We start from the raw sequence: 19,443 nt of genomic DNA, 5'->3' as shown, positions 1-19,443 counted from the left end.
ATTAGGTGGCCAAAATATTTGAGCTTCAGTTTCAGTATCTGTCCTTCCAATGAGCACTCAGGGTTGATTTCCTTTAGGATTGACTGATTTGACCTCCTTGTAGTCCAGGGGACTCATAAGAGTCTTCACCAGCACCACAGTTCGAAAGCATCAGTTCTTCAGTGCTCAGCCTTCCTTATAGTCCAGCTCTCACAGCCATACATTACTAATGGGAAAACCATAGCTTTGATTATGCAGTCATTTGTCGACAAGGTGATGTCTCTGCTTCTCACTATGCTGTCTAGGTTTGCCATAGCTTTCCTCCCAAGGAGCAAGCATCTTTTAATTTCATGGCTACAGTCACCGTCTGCGGTGATCTTGGAGCCCAAGAAAATAAAATCTGTCACTGCTTCCATTTCTTCCCCTTCCATATGCCAGGAAGTGATGGGGCCAGATGCCATAATCTTAGTTTTGTTAATGTTGAGTTTCAAACCAGCTTTTGCACTCTCCCCTTTCACCCTCAACAAGAGGCTCTTGAGATCCTCTTCGCTTTCTGCCATTAGGGTGGTATCGTCTGCGTATCTGAGGTTGTTGATAATTCTCCCGGCAATCTTAATTCCGACCTGTGATTCATCCAACCTGGCGTTTCTCATGATGTACTCTGCATATAAGTTAAATAAGCAGGGCGACAATATACAGCCTTGTCATACTCCTTTCCCAATTTGGAACCAATCGGTTGTTCCATGTCTGGTTCTTACTGTTGCTTCTTGACCCTCGTACAGATTTCTCAGGAGACAGGTAAGGTGGTCTGGTACTCCCATCTCTTTCAGAATTTGCCAGAGTTTGTTGTGATCCACACAATCAAAGGCTTTAGCGTAGTCAATGAAGCAGAAATAGATGTTTTTCTGGAATTCTCTTGCTTTCTCCATGATCCAGCGAAAGTTGGCGATTTGATCTCTAGTTCCTCTGCCTCTTTGGAACCCAGCTTGTACTTCCAGTAGTTCTCAGTTCACATATTGCTGAAGCCTAGCTTGTAGGATTTTGAGCATCACCTTGCTGGCATGTGAAATGAGCGCAATTGTACGGTAGTTTGAACACTCTTTGGCGTTGCCCTTCTTTGGAATTGGAATGTAAACTGACCTTTTCCAGTCTTGTGGCCACTGTTGAGTGTTCCAGATTTGTTGGCATATTGAGTGCAGCACTTTAACAGCATCATCTTTTAGGATTTAAATAGCTCAGCTGGAAGACTCTCATCTCCGCTAGCTTTGTTCTTAATAACACTTCCTAAGGCCTACTTGACTTCATTCTCGAGGATGTCCGGCTCAAGTTCAGTGACCGCACTATCATGGCTATCAGGGACATTCAGATCTTTCCTGAATAGTTCTTCTGTGTCTTCTTTCCACCTCTTCTTAATCTCATCTGCTTCTGTTAGGTCCCTGCCTTCTTTGTCCTTTATCATGCCCATCTTTGCACAAAACGTTCCCTTGATATCTCCGATTTTCTCGAAGAGATCTCTAGTCTTTCCCATTCTGTTGTTTTCCTCGATTTCTTTGCATTGTTCATTTAAGAAGGCCTTCTTGTCTCTCCTTGCTATTCTCTGGAACTCTGCATTCAGGTGGATATATCTTCCCCTTTCTCCCTTGCTTTTCGCTTCCCTTCTTTCCTCAGCTACTTGTCAAGCCTCATCAGACAGCCACTTTGCTTTCTTGCATTTCTTTTTCTTTGGGATGGATTGAGTTGCTGCCTCCTGAGCAATGTTACGGACCTCTGTCCATAGTTCCTCAGGCACTCTGTCTATCAGGTCTAATCCCTTAAATCTATTCGTCAGCTCCACTGTATACTCATAAGGGATATTATTAAGGTCATACCTGAATGGTTTAGTGTTTTTCCCTACATTCTTCAATTTAAGCCGAAATTTTGCAACAAGAAGCTCATGATCTGAGCCACAGTCAGCTCCAGGTCTTGTTTTTACTGACTGTATAGAGCTTCTCCATCTTTGGCTGCAAAGGACATAATCAATCTGATTTCGATATTGACCATCTGGTGATGTCCATGTGTAGAGTCGCCTCTTGTGCTGTTGGAAAAGTGTGTTTGCTATGATCAGCATGTTCTCTTGGCAAAACTCTATGAGCCTTTGTCCTGCTTCATTTTGTACACCAAGGCCATGCTTGCCTGTTATCCTGGTGATTTCTTGACTTCCTACTTTAGCATTCCAGTCCCCTATGATGAAGAGGACATCTTTTTTTGGTGTTAGCTCTAGAAGGTGTTGTAGGTCTTCATAGAACCGATCAACCTCAGTTTCTTTGGCCTCAGTGGTTGGGGCATAGACTTGAATTACTGTGATGTTGAATGGTTTGCCTTGGATTCGTACTGAGATCATTCTGTTGTTTTAGAGATTGTACCCCAGTACTGCTTTTCCCACCCTTTTGTTGACTATGAGTGCTGCTCCAATTCTTCTAAGGGATTCTTGCCCACAGTAGTAGATATGATGGTCACCTGAATTAAATTCACCCATGCTTGTCCATTTTAGGTTGCTGATTCCCAAGGTGTCGATATTCAATCTTGCCACCTCATGTTTGACCACCTCCAGCTTACCTTGATTCATTGATCTTACATTCCAGGTTCCTAAACAATATTGTTCTTTACAGCATCGGATTTTCTTTTCACCACCAGACACATCCACAGCTTTGGCCCAGCCACTTCACTCTTTCTGGCGCTACTTGGAAATCCCCTCTGCTCTTCCCCAGTAGTATATTGGACACCTTCCAACCTGAGGGGCTCATCTTCTGGCGTCATATCTTTTAGCCTTGTGATACGTTCCATGGGGTTTTCTTGGCAAGGATACTGGAGTGGGTTGCCATTTCCTTCCCCAGTGGACCACATTTTGTCAGAACTCTCCGCCATGACCTGTCCGTCTTGGGTGGCCCTGCACGGCATAGCTTATGGCTTCACTGAGTTACGCAAGCCCCTTCGCCACAACAAGGCAGTGATCCATGAAGGGGTAATGCTATTTGGGGCTGCATTAATACAAGTATAGCTTCCAAATCACATGAAGTACTAGTTCCCCTCTACTCAGCACTGGTTAGGCCTTATCTGGAGTACTGTGTCCAGTTCTGGGCACCACACTTTAAGAAGGATGCAGACAAACTGGAAAAGGTTCAGAGGAGGGCAACGAAGATGATCAGGGGACTGAAAACAAAGCCCTATGTGGAGAGACAGAAAGAACTGGGCATGTTTAGCCTCAAGAAGACTGAGGGGAGATGTGATAGTGCTGTTCAAGTATTTGAAAGGTTGTCACAGAGAGGAAGGCCAGGATCTGTTCTCAATCATCCCAGTGTTATTATTCCAGGAGACGGAATAATGGGCTCAAGTTACAGGAAGCCAGATTCCGGCTGAACATCAGGAAAAACCTCCTGACTGTGAGAGCAATACGACAATGGAACCAATTACCTAGGGAGGTGGTGGGCTCTCCCACACTGGAGGCATTCAAGATGAAGCTGGACAGCCATCTGTCAGGGATGCCTTGACTTAGATTCCTGCATTGAGCAGGGGGTTGGACATGATGGTCTTATAGGCCCCTTCCAACCCTACTATTCTATATGATTCCATGATCAATGGCTACCAGTCATGATGGCTATATATTACCTGAAGTATCCGGGGCAGTATATCTCTGTATGCCAGTTGCTAGGGAACATGAGGGAGGGTGCTATTGCATTCATGCCCTGCTTGTGGGCTTCCCATGGGGATCTGGCTGGCCATTGTGCGAACAGAATACTGGACTAGATAGGCCTTTGGTCTGATCCAGCAGAGCTATTCTTATGTTCTTACCTCTTGCTCAGCAAAAACAACTGCCCTTCTCCCAGCATGCTGTTTGCCTACTTCTGCCATCTTTGAGCCACCCTCCAGCTTTCCCACAAGCACCAGGAGAGCAGTGGGAAGCATGGACTGTACCAGATCTGAGACGTGAAAAATGCATGGGTCTTGGTCAGTTGCCCAATGTTGTGATATGCTAGCTCCAGCCATGGAAAGCCAGTGCATGCTGAGAAAGGATGCATGGATATGGTGGCAGATTCAACCTCTAAAAATGGCCTGGCTGACTTTACATCCATTTTGCAACATGGAGAAAAGACTCTCCTGCTTGTTGCAGCTTTTACAGAACATTATTCAATGAAATGCAGCAGTCCTCTTCAGCTGCACACTTCCATTCTCTCTTCTCTACATGCTCTCTTAATAGTTTTTCTCATTTTTTTTCAAAAAACTAAACGTATTGGCAGAATGGGTGCAATACAGAGAAAGTAAAATGCATTCAAGGCTCATTGAAACTCATTAGATGCATTTACCTTCCATTAATTTCAGTGGGGACTTAAGCATAGTGTCTTCTATGCATAATCCAGCATCTCTGGATTTTACCAGTATTGTTTTGGGTTTGTACAGTCAAATGCCCCCACAGGAATTTGATCCACTTCCAGAGATATTTGTACCTCTTTAATCAAGTACAGTTTGGCTTGAGATAGTCCACTACCAACATTGAGCTCACATCAATTCCTGCCCAAATCAAGGTGGATTTGCACGTCAGCGCAGGTCCCAAGGGTCAGATGTGCACTCAAGATGAGAGAGAGGACAGGGTCTCCCAATCAAGGGTTGGAAACAAACATTTGGGGGCTCATTAAAGCCCACCTTAAGACAGAGGTGAGCTTTACAAACCCCAAAATTCTCCTCTGGCTTGGATTTCAAGCCTGAGGAGAATTCCTGGCTTCCTTCCCTGCCCATCTCTGCAGCCCTCCACCTTCTTTTACCATTCATCAGTGCAGGAGCAAGAGGAGAAAATACATTTCCTTCCCGTCCCTCTTCTCTGTTGTCCCTCCACTCTCTTCCCTGTGCACTTTCAGCACGGCTCTCATTACTGCTGCCACTGAGTTTAAAAAAATGGAAGGGAAGGTGTCAGTGTGTTTTGGGGCTTGGGGGTGGCGAAGGTGGGTAGGGGAATGCAATGGGCTGGCAAGTGGTAGGGAGAAACATCTTTCCTATTCCAAATACAATTATGATGATAGAATTGGCTGAGGAATTAGGATTTTTTTTTACAGGTTTCACCAGTTGTTTTCTGAGAAACCCAGAAAGATCCTGAGGCAATCTGTGGAGGGCCTTGGGGGGCTCACCTATCTCTTGCAGAAAAGCATTTGGAAAGCCCCTAGTTTAGGTGCAAGTGAAAATATTTCCCAAGCTATGAAAATGATAACACTCCAGTATCTGTGTACACCATTAACATAAAACTGTATCCCTTCACCCTCTGGTGCCCTAATTGTGGATATTGTGCTAGGTGCCAAAATGGGCCAAGGGAGATGGATGGAGTAGGGTCCTGTATAGCATGGGACACAGCTCCTAAATGCCACCCGCCCTCCAAAGACAAATGGGGACCAAGAGCTGTGTTCGAGTACTATCTGAACGCTACCACCTAACACTGGTAGACTAGAGTAGCATGCAAGCATCAGCTATTAGTAGGCTGGAGTTGAGAGTTAGACTGAAGCAAGGCAAGTGAACCCAATTCTTGCTCCTCACCCACCCCCATGATGACTTGCAGGCTGAAGCAAGGAGGGAGGGAGCTCTCCTTTCCCTTTGCCTTGACGATACTGTTGGGAATTGGGGCACCTTGATTTCAGGGCATGAACACATCTTGCTGTCTGTGGAGGCTGGTGGCTCCCATGTCAGTGGGGCGGTGAATTTGCTTCAGGTTTCAGTCAGAACCAGTCAGAACTCTAAAGGAGCCATCCAATGTGTGGAAGCTGTGTTCCTCTCTTGAGCCCAAGACAAAGAACTGCAGTGCTTTGGCTTTGGGCTCCAAAGGGGGGAGCCAGTTCATGCATCTATCCTTCATCTCCCAATGCCATTATGAGGACTGGAAAGCTGCAGTTGGCTTCTTAAGCCAGTAAAGGGCATAAGAGAAGCCACACAAGATCAGACCAGAGGCCTATCTCGTCCAGCATTTTGTCTGCACAGTGGCCGACCAGATGCTTGTGAAAAGCCCATTAGTTGGACATGAGTGCAATACTTCCCACTTGTGTTCCCCACTTGTGTTCCCCAGCAACTGCTACTCAAAGGCATATCGCCTCCAATACTGGAGGTAATATATAGCCATCATGTCTAATAGCTGTTGGTAGCCTTATCCTCCATGAGTTATTTCCCTCCTCAACCAGAGGGGTGGCAGAGATGGCAGCTGCCCTTGGATTGATGGATCCAAGTCTTAGGAGACCTGTCAGAGGTCCTCCTCAAACTGGGTGCTTCCTAGTTCAAGCAGAGGGGCTGTCGCAGCTGTCTCCAAAGCCATGGGTGAAGGGCAGAGATGGAGGAGAAAAGGAGGGGGGTTCTTCTTCATTGCCCTCTCCTCCTTCCCACTCCCTTCTGTGTGTGTGTGTGTATGGGTTTGTCTGTTTTTTCACAGGGTCTCACTTCTCTCTACTAACAGCAGAACTGGGCATATGTTAGACCCATTTATTTAAAGGGAATCTTTCTCCCAATTTGGGATGTTTGAGGAACTTGATCTCTGCAAATTCGGAAACAAACTGTTCTGCACCTTTTGGACCCATGTGCATAATAGAATTTAATTATCCACCAGGTTTTGCAGTTCCTGAATTTGGGGCAGAATTCCCACCTGGATGGGAAAATGTCAAAACAGATTTTAAAATGCGAACTTTGAGTGAATATACATTTTAAAACACATAGTTAAATACATATTTAAATATGAACTTTTGTGCAGACTTTTTTTCTCCAGAAATCACAGGTTAATGTGGAAACGGGATGGAAAGGGTTGATGGGCAAATGCATGTGAAAGTGCCACAGACCAAAACCAGACTAAGACAAAAGGAATGTGGCAAAGATGTGAGGAGAAGAAGGGATTTCGAAAGTGAGTAGCTAGCAATTCAGGGCTTAATCAGTACCTGGTTTCACAGAAAAGGTGACATTTGGGAGAAAGGAAAAGTAGCAGTTTATAAGAAGGGGTTTAAAGGAGAGTTTCGGAAGAACTTCTCTGCTTTTAACTCTTGAATAAAACCGGGGCAGTGATGAGGAAATGTGAAAGACAGTGTATTGGTAGAATGCATTTTCACTGCATTGCCCTCTAGCCACCAACCTGGAAAATATAATCACTGTACTGATAGTCTCCTTACAGCAAGGCTTCCCAAGTTTTCTTATTGCAAGCTTACACAAGTCAAAATTAAAACTGTTTACAGCACCTTCCTTTGTATAACCAAGACAAAACAAAGATATGGCTGGTTCAGTTGCAAGTATGTGTTCTTGCCCATGGTCCAGAAATAAGCTGAAAGAAAAGAAAGGGAGCACGACCATGCAAACCCTTACTATACTTTAAGAGCGCAATCCAATGGTTCCTAGATAGCATCTGAGGGTCAATGGGATACAGTGGATCTTCCATTGTGAGGCCGGAGCCAGAGCTCTGACTTCAGAGGAAGAGATCTGATTGTGGATCTCTCCACTGTAACAATGTGAAAGAACAGCTGGATTTGGCCTGGATGGGCTGTGCTTCCTGGGCGGGCCAGGAAGTAGTTGAGGGCAACACCCGCTGCTTCTGGCCTGAGGAGAGAGAGGCCACAGCCTGAGAGAGCTCTGTAAATAAAACTTGGAGGTTTGTTTATAAAGCAGAGCCTGTTTGGTTCTGTGGGGCCCGATTTTGAAACCACCCACCATCACCCCCAAGTCCCTCCCAGTGGTTCCCTCTCCTGAGGCCAGGACTTTGAACTCAGGAAGGAAGGCGATGGGTTTTATTGGAGTAGACAAGAAGGGGGGCTGTGGATCAGCTGGATCCAATGGCCTTTCAGCCCCCCTCCCCTCCCTTCTCCAGCAGAGCAAGCAAGTCAGATGGCCTCTGAGGCCTGTCTAATGAAAAATGCTCAGCTTGATTTATTTATATATATATATTTATTTACAATATTTGTATACCACTCCATCTCCAAAAGATTTTGGAGCAGTGAATAGCAGATAGGATAAAAGAATAAAAATGCCATGTTAAAATAATTACTATTTTAAAAAAGAAACAGTTCTGATAAAGCCGAGTTCTGATAAAACTGCAGCTCTTTGAAGGAAGGCTTCCTGAAATAACAATGCTTTCAGGAGGCACGAGAAGCAACATAATGTTGGCACCTGCCTGACCTCCAAAGGCAGGGAGTTCTGCAGGAAGGGGGCCACCACACTGAAGGCTCATCCTCCATATGAAGAAGGCTCTTCATACGGAGGATAGAGAAGCAAATAGAGCCTCTGTTGCTCTTCCCACCCTTCTAGCAAGAGTGTGGCTTTGGGTGGATGGAGGGCTCAGAGGTCAGAGCCCTCTGTCGTTTGGGCTAGACACCCCTAGGATTGCTCTCTAAGAAAGGGTTCTGAATATTTTGTCCCAGAGGCAAAGGGTAGGCATGTTAAGCCTAGTCACCTGGACTTTCAGCCAAGGCTAAGTCTCTCCCTCTTTCCAAAGAAGAATGGTCTTGACTCAAGGCAGGAATGCAGTAGGAGGATGCCTTCAGGTGAATTGGCAGGATGCAAGCAAAGGCCCACCTTCTCAGGACAGCAGCGTGCAAATACAGGACATCAGCCACAAGGTGTAAATAAAGCAATTGCGCAAACAAATGCATTGCTTAAAGCACCAAAGTGCCTTTTTAAAGTAAACTGTCAAGTCCAAGATGTTCCATTTGAATTTGCCGTGTGCGTGTGTGCATATGTATGTATGTATGTATGTATGTATGTATTAGGGCTGTGCAGGGACCCCCAGATCCGCCTCAGAGGCCGCCTTGGGGTTCCAAGGCAGGCCTGATTTTCTTCAAGCTGATTCAGGAGACCCCCAACCTGCTTTGGCCTCTGGAGCCAAAGCAAGATTTGGATGGCTGAATCCCGCTCCCCCCACCCCACCACTGCCAATGCCTCCAATGCACTGTGCGAGCCCCCAGCTCCTTACCTGGTCCCTCAGGACACCCGCCAGCAGCCGTCTTCTTGTTCCAGGGAGTCACCATTTTTAAAAAGGCAACTCCCTGTATTTCCGGAAATAGATCCTGCGCAATGGCGGCCATCAAGTACGCTACAATTCATACGCTGCTGGTGCATGTCCTAAGGGCAGTGGCGGCATGGCTGGGCTTCCGGATCGCTCTGAAACATGCCGAAGTGCTTCAGAACAACACAACCCGCTTTGTCCACCTTCCGTTTCACCTCAGAAGTGGCCCGAAGCAGCCCTAAGTGTCCCACTTCAGCTCAGAGTTCGAGCTTTGGTCCAAAGCAGTGCACAGCCCTAGTATGTATATATATCTTAACCTTGTTCAGTGAACCTAGGGAATTACCTTGAGAAGCAAAAAACTTAGCAAAAACAAGAGCATTGCCCTCATTGACCTCAAACATTGTCAGTTCACACAACTGCCCTGAAAGAGAGCACTGTCCATTCTGCTCATCTCAACCAGGCATAGAGAGTGCAAAGGTTTTTACCTCCTAAGGGTAAGCACTGTTAACCTGCTGTATCTACTTTTGGTTTCATCCCAGAACTGAAATCCGAGCACTACACAAGGAGTGTTTCCTGTCCTGCTTTTCTGCCACATAACCTCTAGGTGGCACTGTGGTATAGTGAAATAGTGAAAATATATAACAGGAAATCGTGCTTTCTTCTCCTTTCGCAATTAAATGCTGTCTTTTTCCTGCTCTAAAAAAACTTGCTGAAAGTGCTGGTTAGGTACTGAAGTGAAACTGTAGGGCCATGATGTCGTTTAAAGAACCCGTAAACAACCATGAATAGGGAATGACAAGCGCACGATAAATGCCTTGTGTGGAAAAGCCTGAAGTGTGGCTCTTCTCTCTACTTAGCATAGGAGCTCATCAGTGCTACATGTGTTTGAGTGTTTCCCCCACTCTACAATCTATTTTTCTACACTGATGGTGCTTGTACAACCCATGAGATCTGAAGGAATCAATGGGGAACTTGGCACCCTCCCCCAGCAACTCAGCGGAGGGGATTCTGACTATGCTTTCCACTTGGGAACAGTGGAAATGTTCCTGCCAGAATTCCCACCCAAGACTGCCACCTGACCTTCCTAGCATTATTAGGGTTGCTAAGCTGTTCTTATTTTTGTTTTTGTTTACTGTACTTTTAACAATAGCTTGATGCATAGAAATTTAGCAAGTGAAGCTTTCACACCACTTACCTCCATGCCAGGAAAAGCCTGCTTAATTTTTGTGTGTCAGGCTAGTGTTAAAGGCACAGGAGCAGAAATACTTTTTTAAAAATTGGAAACCATAAAGATTAGTCCTCTAGAAACACACAGTGAAGTCAGGGAATATTTTGTGTTAGAAAATATCTGTTCATATTTTACATATTTGATTGGATTTCTATCCCACCTTTCCTCTAAGGAATACATGGTTATTCCTCATTTTATCTTTACAACAACCGTGTGAGGTAGGTTAGGCTGTAGAGTAGCCGGATGCAAAAGACGACTGAGCTCCTGTACTGTTGTATAGAAGAGGGAGTTTCCAGCAGATGTATCCTGTCATGCAAGGTGCAGCAGGAACCCATTTTCCTTTTGCATCTGGCCATCCTATAATAGGCTGAGAGAGAGTGATTGAACCAAGGTCACCTAAGTTTAGAGCAATGAGCAGAAGATTGGAGGGTTTTTGTTTTTTGCAGTGGGGCTGTTCCTGCTATGGGCAGCATCTGTTGCCTTTGCACCACATCTGTAGGGGAATGTCCGAACAGAGGCCAAAGTAGCTGTTGCAAGATTACTTACTTCTCTTTCATGTTGAGATACTGTAACAATAAAGGTGGTCTAATGTGATATAGTGTGTATGTGTGTGTGTTTAATTACTGAAGGGAAAACATTAATTCTTTTTTAAAAAAACTTATTAAACTACCCAAGAACAGATGCAGCTTTCTACTTTGGCTTCAAATAGAAGGAAAATAAATAGCTTTTTTCCTGCATTTCTATGTGCCTGTAAATCAGCAATGCTCTCACCATCTCATACTGCTTCTGTTTGGCCATTCTCCCTGTCTCTGTTTTCATGTTTTCATTTTTCTATGGCTGTATAGAACATATTTCTCAGTTAAGTAGTTGCTTTTGAGAGTTGTTGCCATAACAACCGTTTCATTTCACGATATGCACACTATCTCTGAAATACAGAATTTCTCCTTAAAGGACTATGTGCCACACACATCAAAAGGGAATATGCACTCATTATTCTTACATTATTTGCAGGAAAATAGATATTTCTCAGTAAATACATTTTCTAACTTGTTTTTTGTTGTTGTTATTCACTGGAACCATGGCTGGCTGTTATGGGGTTTAGCTTGCCTATCATATAGCATCTTATTGTTTCCAGTCCCAAAAATATTAAGAATCCTTATTGCATTCCCCTGCTTTCTCAGATATTTGTGTTAATTGTGCAACAGCTAATGCATTTTAAGAGCATCCCTACACCAACCTAAAATCCCGCACTTAAAACAGGGCTTTCTGCTTCCGTTTTAAATGCAGGATCACAACGGACTCCCTTTACCCATGCTTCCTCCAGCCCCCCTTTCCCCACTCTTTCCCCCCCTTATCTTAGTCTTCCATATGTTTCATTATAAAGCCACTAGATGGCGCTGTGATCTAGCTCATCTTATTGCAGCTTATCCTTTTTCATGAGGGAACTCAAGTGGAACTCAAACACTGTAATTTGATAGCTGATTATCTCCGATCTTTTAAAAATAGAATAAATGACATTTCATAGAATCATATAATAGTAGGGTTAGAAGGGGCCTATAAGACCATTGAGTCCAACCCCCTGCTTAATGCAGGAATCCAAGTCAGAGCATCCCTGACAGTTGGCTATCCAGCCTCATCTTGAATGCCTCCAGCGTGGGAGAGCCCAGTACCTCACTAGGTAATTGGTTCCATTGTCATATTGCTCTCACAGTCAGAAAGTTTTTCCTGATGTTCAGCTGGAATCTGGCTTCCTGTCACTTGACCCCATTATTCCGTGTCCTGCATTCTGAGATGTTCAAGAAGAGATCCTGGCCTTCCTGTCTGTGACAACTTTTCAAGTACTTGAAGAGCGCTATCATATCTCCCCTCAGTCTTCTCTTCTCAAGGCTAAACATGCTCAGTTCTTTTGGGCTATCCTCATAGAGCTTTGTTTCCAGTCCCCAGTTCATCTTCGTTGCCTTCCTCTGAACCCTCCCCAGCTTGTTTGCATCCTTCTTAAAGTGTGGTGCCCAGAGCTGGGCACAGTACTCCAGATAAGGTCTAACCAGTGCTGAGTAGAGGGGAACTAGTACTTCACATGATTTGGAAGCTATACTTCTATTAATGCAGCCCAAAAGAGCATTTGCCTTTTTTGCAGCCACATCACATTGTTGGCTCATATTCAGCTTGTGATTGACAACAATTCCAAGATCCATCTCGCTTGTAGTGTTGTTGAGCCAAGTATCCCCCATCTTGTAACTGTGCTTTTGGTTTCTTTTTCCTAGGTGCAGAACTTGGCATTTATCCTTATTAAATTTCATTCTCTTGTGTTCTGCCCAGCACTCCAGTCTATCAAGATCACTTTGAATGTTGTTTCTGTCTTCCAAGGTATTAGCTATCCCACCCAATTTGTGTCATCTGCAAATTTGATCAGCATTCCCTGCACCTCCTCCTCCAAGTCATTAATAAATATATTGAAGAGCACTGGACCCAGGACTGAGCCCTGCACTACCCCGCTCGTTACCTCTCCCCAGTTTGAGAAGATCCCATTGATAAGCACTCTTTGAGTCCGATTCTGTAGGCAACTGTGGATCCACCGGATCGTTGTTTCATCTAGCCCACTTTGAACTAGTTTGATCATCAGGATATCATGGGGCACTTTGTTGAAAGCTTTGCTGAAGTCAAGTTATATTATTTCCACAGTATTTGAGGTATATTATGTCCACAGGTATATTACGTCACAGTCCACAAGGGAGGTTACCTGATCAAAAAATGAGATCAGATTCGTCTGGCAGGATTTGTTCTTGACAAATCCATGTTGGCTTCGAGTAATCACTGCATTGTTTTCAAGGTGCTTACAGATGGATTGCTTGATAATCTGCTCCAGAATTTTCCCAGGGATTGGTGTCAGACTGACTGGTCTGTAGTTCCCAGGTTCCTCCTTTTCACCCTTTTTGAAGATAGGGACAAGATTAGCCCTCCTCCAGTCATCTGGCACTTTACCCGTCCTCCATGATTTCTCAAATACAATAGACAGTAGCTCTGAGAGTTCTTCTGCCAGTTCCTTTATTATTCTGGATGCAGTTCAGTGCAGGAGACACCCTGGAGGTTGACAATGTCATCTAAAGAGCCTGCAAACTTCGGTGAGTAACGAATCTCAATAGCAGGATAAAGGCTCTGTGTGAAGAAGCCCTAAATCTATCACAACAGATAGTAGATTTTGTTTGTATATTTTTACTAACTGTTTAAGAAGTCTTTCATTCTGATTCTGGATACATTTACGCAGACATCTCACCAATTCTGATACAACACTGCATTCAAATAAATTAATGCTGCCAGGTTTAGACCCTGAGATGACTCCTCGACCATTTTAAGGTTGCAGCCCTTGGCACAATTACTTAGGAGTCACTCCCACTGAAATTTGTGGGATGGGACTTACCTCTAAGTAAACATACATATGATCAGCCTGTAAGAATTACATAAAGAAGGGAATTTTGGCAGATATGGTTTTCCCATCGCATTACTTTAGTAATGGAAGGAGCTACATTTGCTGGCATGTTCCCTTCTATATCATTGGAAGGCTAATCATTTTTCAGTCTTGCACCTGGGAAAAGCAAACACATACATATTCCTTCACGCTGAGAGCAATTTTTAAAGTTTTTCTTTGAAAAATTAGTACAGTAAAGAATATGTACATATCTGTTTGGATGTTGAACCAGGCCCATAATGTGTGAGACTGCACATTCACCCAGAGCAACACCCTATGATTTCAAAAACATACTCTATTTTTTAAAATAGTTTTATTTAAAGAGGGTATGTTCTACTACTCCAGATTTTTTCCCCAAAGTTTATCTTATTTATTTATTTATTTATTTATTTATTACATTTCTATACTGCACAATCACTGAAGTACTCTGGGCAGTTCACAACAATTAAAACTATAAAATACATCATGATAAACTACAATATAAAAATTAAAAAATTTAAAACTATAACATAAAATAAAAACAAAAACCAAAATAAAACCTAGCAACAGTGCAAAGATTTACTCTGGAATTGCCACTCTTGTGTTCACTCTCTCTTTTATGGGGTATCTGCATGTTGTTATCATCATTGCTAGGGAAGTATGAGAAATTTGTTTCAGTTTATTTTTTTATCAGGATTTTAACCAGTTCACACCTTCCAGACTCAACATACACCTGGACTCAATCTGTGGTCCATATGTTTCTGAGCTTGCAATGTGATTTGTGGACACACAACCCACAAGAAAATGTGTTTGACAGCATGTATACATTTCAAAATGCATACATTTCAAAAATGTACACAATTGATGAGTACATTTGGAAAAATACACATGGAAATACGTACAGATTTTCATGCAAAAAGAAAAACAACAACGCTTGCAATCTGATACAGACCTGAATCAGAACAAGCTTCAAGATGGAATTTGGAGAACGTCAGCGAACTCGAGTTTTGCTGATTCACACATCCCTAGTCATTGCTCACAAAATCGGATGATCTTGACATAATAGAACTGCAGTACAATATGTGCAGGTATAGATCACCTTAGCCATATTCTTTTATGTTATCAGAGATGCTTTTGATGTGATATTTTGGGTGGTCAGACTATTTTGTCATGCCTGTTCACATTCACACACCTTCACTACTAAATTTCTGGTGAGTGCCATTTTAGCAGCCAGTTTAATTTTTGTAAGTTAACTTTTGACATTTGTGCTAAAATACTTTTTTGGCCAAAACTTAGAATAACATATTTGTCTGCAACAGGACTTAAATGGAAAAGGGTTTTAATGCATTTTTTTAAATGAACATGTGGCTAAAATAGCATGCTCAAGTACATTGTCCCTCCCCAGCCCATATGCTATACCCAACCCAGTTAAGTGTGGCATGTATCTTACAGCAGAACAGCAATGACTGGGCAGCACTAAGCCCAACCATCTCCTTTTGGGCTGTATACATTAGGGCAGGCTTTCTGAAGACTTTAAGTAAAAAAAAAAAATCTTATGGCATACTAGCAGTTCTCATGGTCACAACTATGACCCTCAGCATACATTTCAGGACAAAGGGAATGGCTAAAACTGGGACAAAATGTGTTCCCTGCAGCCAGGTCCCATCTTCTTCTACTATGTCAAGTTACTGATGTTTTCATGATTATTGTCATGGTATTGTTAAGAGGGAAGTTGCATCTGTTGCTATATTGGTGACTCTCAGATTTTCCAGAGCCAGAAGCCACCTTCAATTCCCCCTCCCCACCCCAGTATAGGACCCACTTAATTTTTTTACTATCTACAAAGCCCTCTTTGAGAAGGAGACACACCGAAACAGTTTTTCTCCATTCCTCTCCTTATTTCTCTTTCTATTGCTTTCCTTTTCTTCCCTTCCTCCTTCTGCCCAGCACTCTGCATGATTTTTTTTTTAATATATAGAGCAGTATCCAATGGAGCCACTCCACCTCTGCTGGTTCCATTGTACTCTTGGGACCCACCACTTGTGCAACAGAGCTTTTGCACTTCTAAAAATAACCCCAGAAATGAGTGAAAATGCTCATTTCCAGATCAGGACAGCTCAGTGGAACTCCCTTCGGTGAGCTCCACCAACCAATCCCCTTTTGGAAACAAACATGTCCGCTTGTTTGGGGTTATTTTTAGATCTGCAAAAGCCCCATTGTCCAAGTGGTGGGTTCCACGGGTGCACGGGCACAATAGTGCCATCAGTGTGCATAGCGCTTTACAAAGTGCAAGAGGACAGGTAAGCCCCAAGGAACTTACTATCTAAAATTTTATATGGTAGAAAAGGAGGGAAATGGAGGAAGTAGGAAAAAGAGGTAAATGGGGGGGATGTGTTTATTTCAGTTGCGTGTGCTTAAGCTTAGTTTCAGGCTGAGTTACAGAATGGCATGGGAACCAGAGCGATTGGGGAGATGGGGAGATGGGGGCAAAGCTATCCAAGACATTGATGATATTCTTAGAAGCTCCTGATTCCCACCTCCTGCATTCCAGCCAGCATGGAAGCCACACTCAATGTGAAAGGAGCGTCTTAGCACCCTGTGTGATGTCCCAGGGTATCCTGGGGCCTCATATCTGGAACTGCCCATTGTAGCCAATGCTGGTGGCAGCACTCAGTTTGAACCATGTGCCTTGTGTTACATTGCAAGAGATACTTGGGACACACCTCTGCGATCGCATGCAGTACACAGTATTGGAAACAAAGTGCAATTTGAACGATGCATCTTGGCACACTCCATCGTATTTGCAGGAGGCACTTGGCACACTCTATCACATTAAGAGATACTCCTCAGATGTACATCAGGGATTGCCTGATGCAGCAATGATTTCTTTCTCAAGAAAAAGGAAAGGAAAGGAACCAAACAACAGTGTGATGTCCCTGGTGTTGCCTCTCTCAGCTTGTGGGTTACAGCTCACCAGTTGAGTAATCATCTGCATAAACTATTACCTCTACCAGGGGTGGGGAACCTCATTCAACTCAAGGGTCAAATTCAGTTTTGGAGAAGCTCTCAGGGCCGCATTCCAGTGGTGGGCATGATCAAAAGCAAAGAGGATAGAGGCGGGGGGGTATATTTCAAAAATACCAGCATGTGGTAGCTAAAAGCTCTCCCTGCTGGTAGCTAAGCCCTAGGAGAGGCATTTCAGCCTTTTAGAATGGGGAAAAAACTGCACAAAATCCAGGAAACCACCAAAAAATGGGTAGTTGGGGGGAAGGAGCCATGGCCATCTGGCCCAGAGTGTCAGACTGGGACCTCAGGAAGCTGGATTTTGCCCCCAGGCCCGAGGTTCCCCACCCATGATCTATACAAACCATCCTGGCTGGGGATGAAGGGAGTTGTAGGCCAACACATCTGGAGAGTGCCTGGTTGGGAAAGGCTGATCTATACACTCTTTTCAAAGCACTGGGGATATCTCGAGTTCTGGCCTGGACTAGCCTTAAGGCTGTCAGCCTTTATGTTAATGTAGAAGAGTCCCCATTTTGCAAGTTGGAGTAACATAAGACTGTTATAGAGTGACTTATATTTTTTGTTGTGTAGCTTCACATCTTTTTTTTATAAATCAAGTATGCGCTGTGCACCATCAAGTTTAGTTTTCAAAATGTCTTATTTATGAACTTCTCCTAGTTCCTTTGTAATTTTGTTACCTTTTCTTTGCCACTCAAGACCTGTGAAAAGCAAGCCAAAGATTCTGGAGTACTGATAGTGACAAAGGCTATGCATTATTCAAGTGTTCCTTATACATCTCTTTGGGCTCCCCAACTCCACACTACCCCACTTTCCATTTTATTTTTTTAACATGTGAGTAAGGAACAAATGTGTAAGCTTTTCAGTACTGATCAAACTGATGCGGAAAGACCACATAAGTATTAAATGATGCTTTGTAATATCTATACTGGAGAGTCCAGCAGCTCAGGTTCAGCAACATTTTCAAAACATTAATTACCTATACTAAGGCTGTAATCCTATGCAAACATACTTCGGAGTAAGCACCATTGAATTTAATGAAACTTACTTCTGAGTAAACAAGCATAGGATTGGGCTGCAAAAGGCTTTGAGTGGCTCAGCTATCATCAGAGCTCAAAGAATACCCAGCTTCACCTTACAACTCTGACTGGTCATGCAACTGGAGGATTATATGAGAGTACATGGGTGAGCCAAAAGAGTCATCTTGGAGACAGTGAACATAAATGATATGGTACAGCAGTGTCAAGGGTGTTTCTGAGTGCAGGGAGTGGGATAGTAGTTCAGATTCTGAAGGAGAACCACCAGACATGGGGGAGGCGTTTTCCCAGGGTAGACCAGACATGACTGGGCCGGCTTCTCAGGTTACAAACGCCTAGCTGGCTGAGAATGAGGGTTCCTCTTCACACACCCCTGTGAGAGACAGCGAACAGAAGGAGGCGGGGTTTCGGGAGTCTGATCTAATGGACACCAGGTGCAGGCGCAGAGCAAGGAGAGAGAAGGCAGGGGCGGAATTTAGATGGTCTACCCGATCGGCCTTGCATGAGAAGCTGTGCTCAGAAGCCTCACGAGAGAGAGGGACCTCCCCCCACTTAAGATAGGCTAGTGAGACCGCCTTCCTCTTCAGACAGTGGGCAACTCTCTTAACTTCCTTTTGAATTCCCCTGAAGGCATTCCTTTGTAGACTGAGAGTCACTGAGAATTTGCATCTGCATGACCCTGTGAAGTAATGAATTAAAAACTGTAGACTGAAGCCTCTCGTCTGTGTTTGTTTTCGGCGTTGAAATAAAGTGGGGGCTAAAGGAATCCTGACAAGCAGTCAGAGAGTTGGACTAGGACCTTCCAGCAGTAATCTAACACTTGTTAAATCCGTGCCAGCCCTACAGCGGTAAATCCGCAATAATCCAAGGGTAAACTGTCAGCCTTACTGCACCCTGAGAACCTAAGAGAAGCCTGCTGAATCAGAGCAAGGTTTCATCCAGCCAACCAATGCTGCCTCTAGTTTTGGAGGGCCTTTGGGAAAAAGACCCTGAGTGGGCCCTCCTCCCTCTCCTCCTCCCCACTATCACTGTGGCTCATTCATTTTCCTTTTCCCTCTAGGGCCAATCCACACAACCACCCAGAGGAAACATGCAAGGCAAGTGGAGGAGGATCCTCCATCTCATTGCTCTTGTCATTCCTTGTATGGTAGGAGAAGACAGATGTACTGAGTAGTGACAGCATGGAGGAGTGGCCCAGGAGTCAGCCTTGAGGCTCCTGTAATGGTGAGAGCCTTGGCAGCTACCTGACAATGCCAACCACTGGCGCTGGCTCTTTTTGCAACAGTGTCTATTTCCAGGAAACCCTTGAGCAGGGCTGAAAGGCACAGCCCTTGTTGTTGCTCCTGCCCTGTAGGAACTGGTAGTCAGTGACATATTAAGGCTGTCATCCTGTGCAGACCTGTGCACCTCTGAACCTGGAGGTTCCATTTAGCTAGAATGGCCAATAGCTGCTGAGAGATCTGGCCTCCAGGATTTTGTCTTGTCCCATTTTCAAGCGTGGGACCCTTATCGCATCTTGGAGTAGTGAGCCACATAACCTTATTATGTGTCATGAAACGACTTCCCTTTGTCTGTCCTGAATCTATTGCCAATCAGTTTCATTGGGTAATCCCGAGTTGTAGTGTTACGATGGGAGACGGAGAGAAAAACCTCTCTACTTCTCGTATTGCTGCTGCCTACTCTGGGTAGAAGGGAAGAAGAAGCTGGAGAACTGAAGAAGGAACTGTGGATGGTCCATGACAAGGTCTAG

This window comes from Heloderma suspectum, chromosome 4, assembly GCF_057233095.1.
Source record: "Heloderma suspectum isolate Gila_16-S chromosome 4, 16-S_ref, whole genome shotgun sequence".
NCBI lineage: Eukaryota > Metazoa > Chordata > Lepidosauria > Squamata > Helodermatidae > Heloderma > Heloderma suspectum.
Note: the sequence above shows the minus strand (reverse complement) of the source record.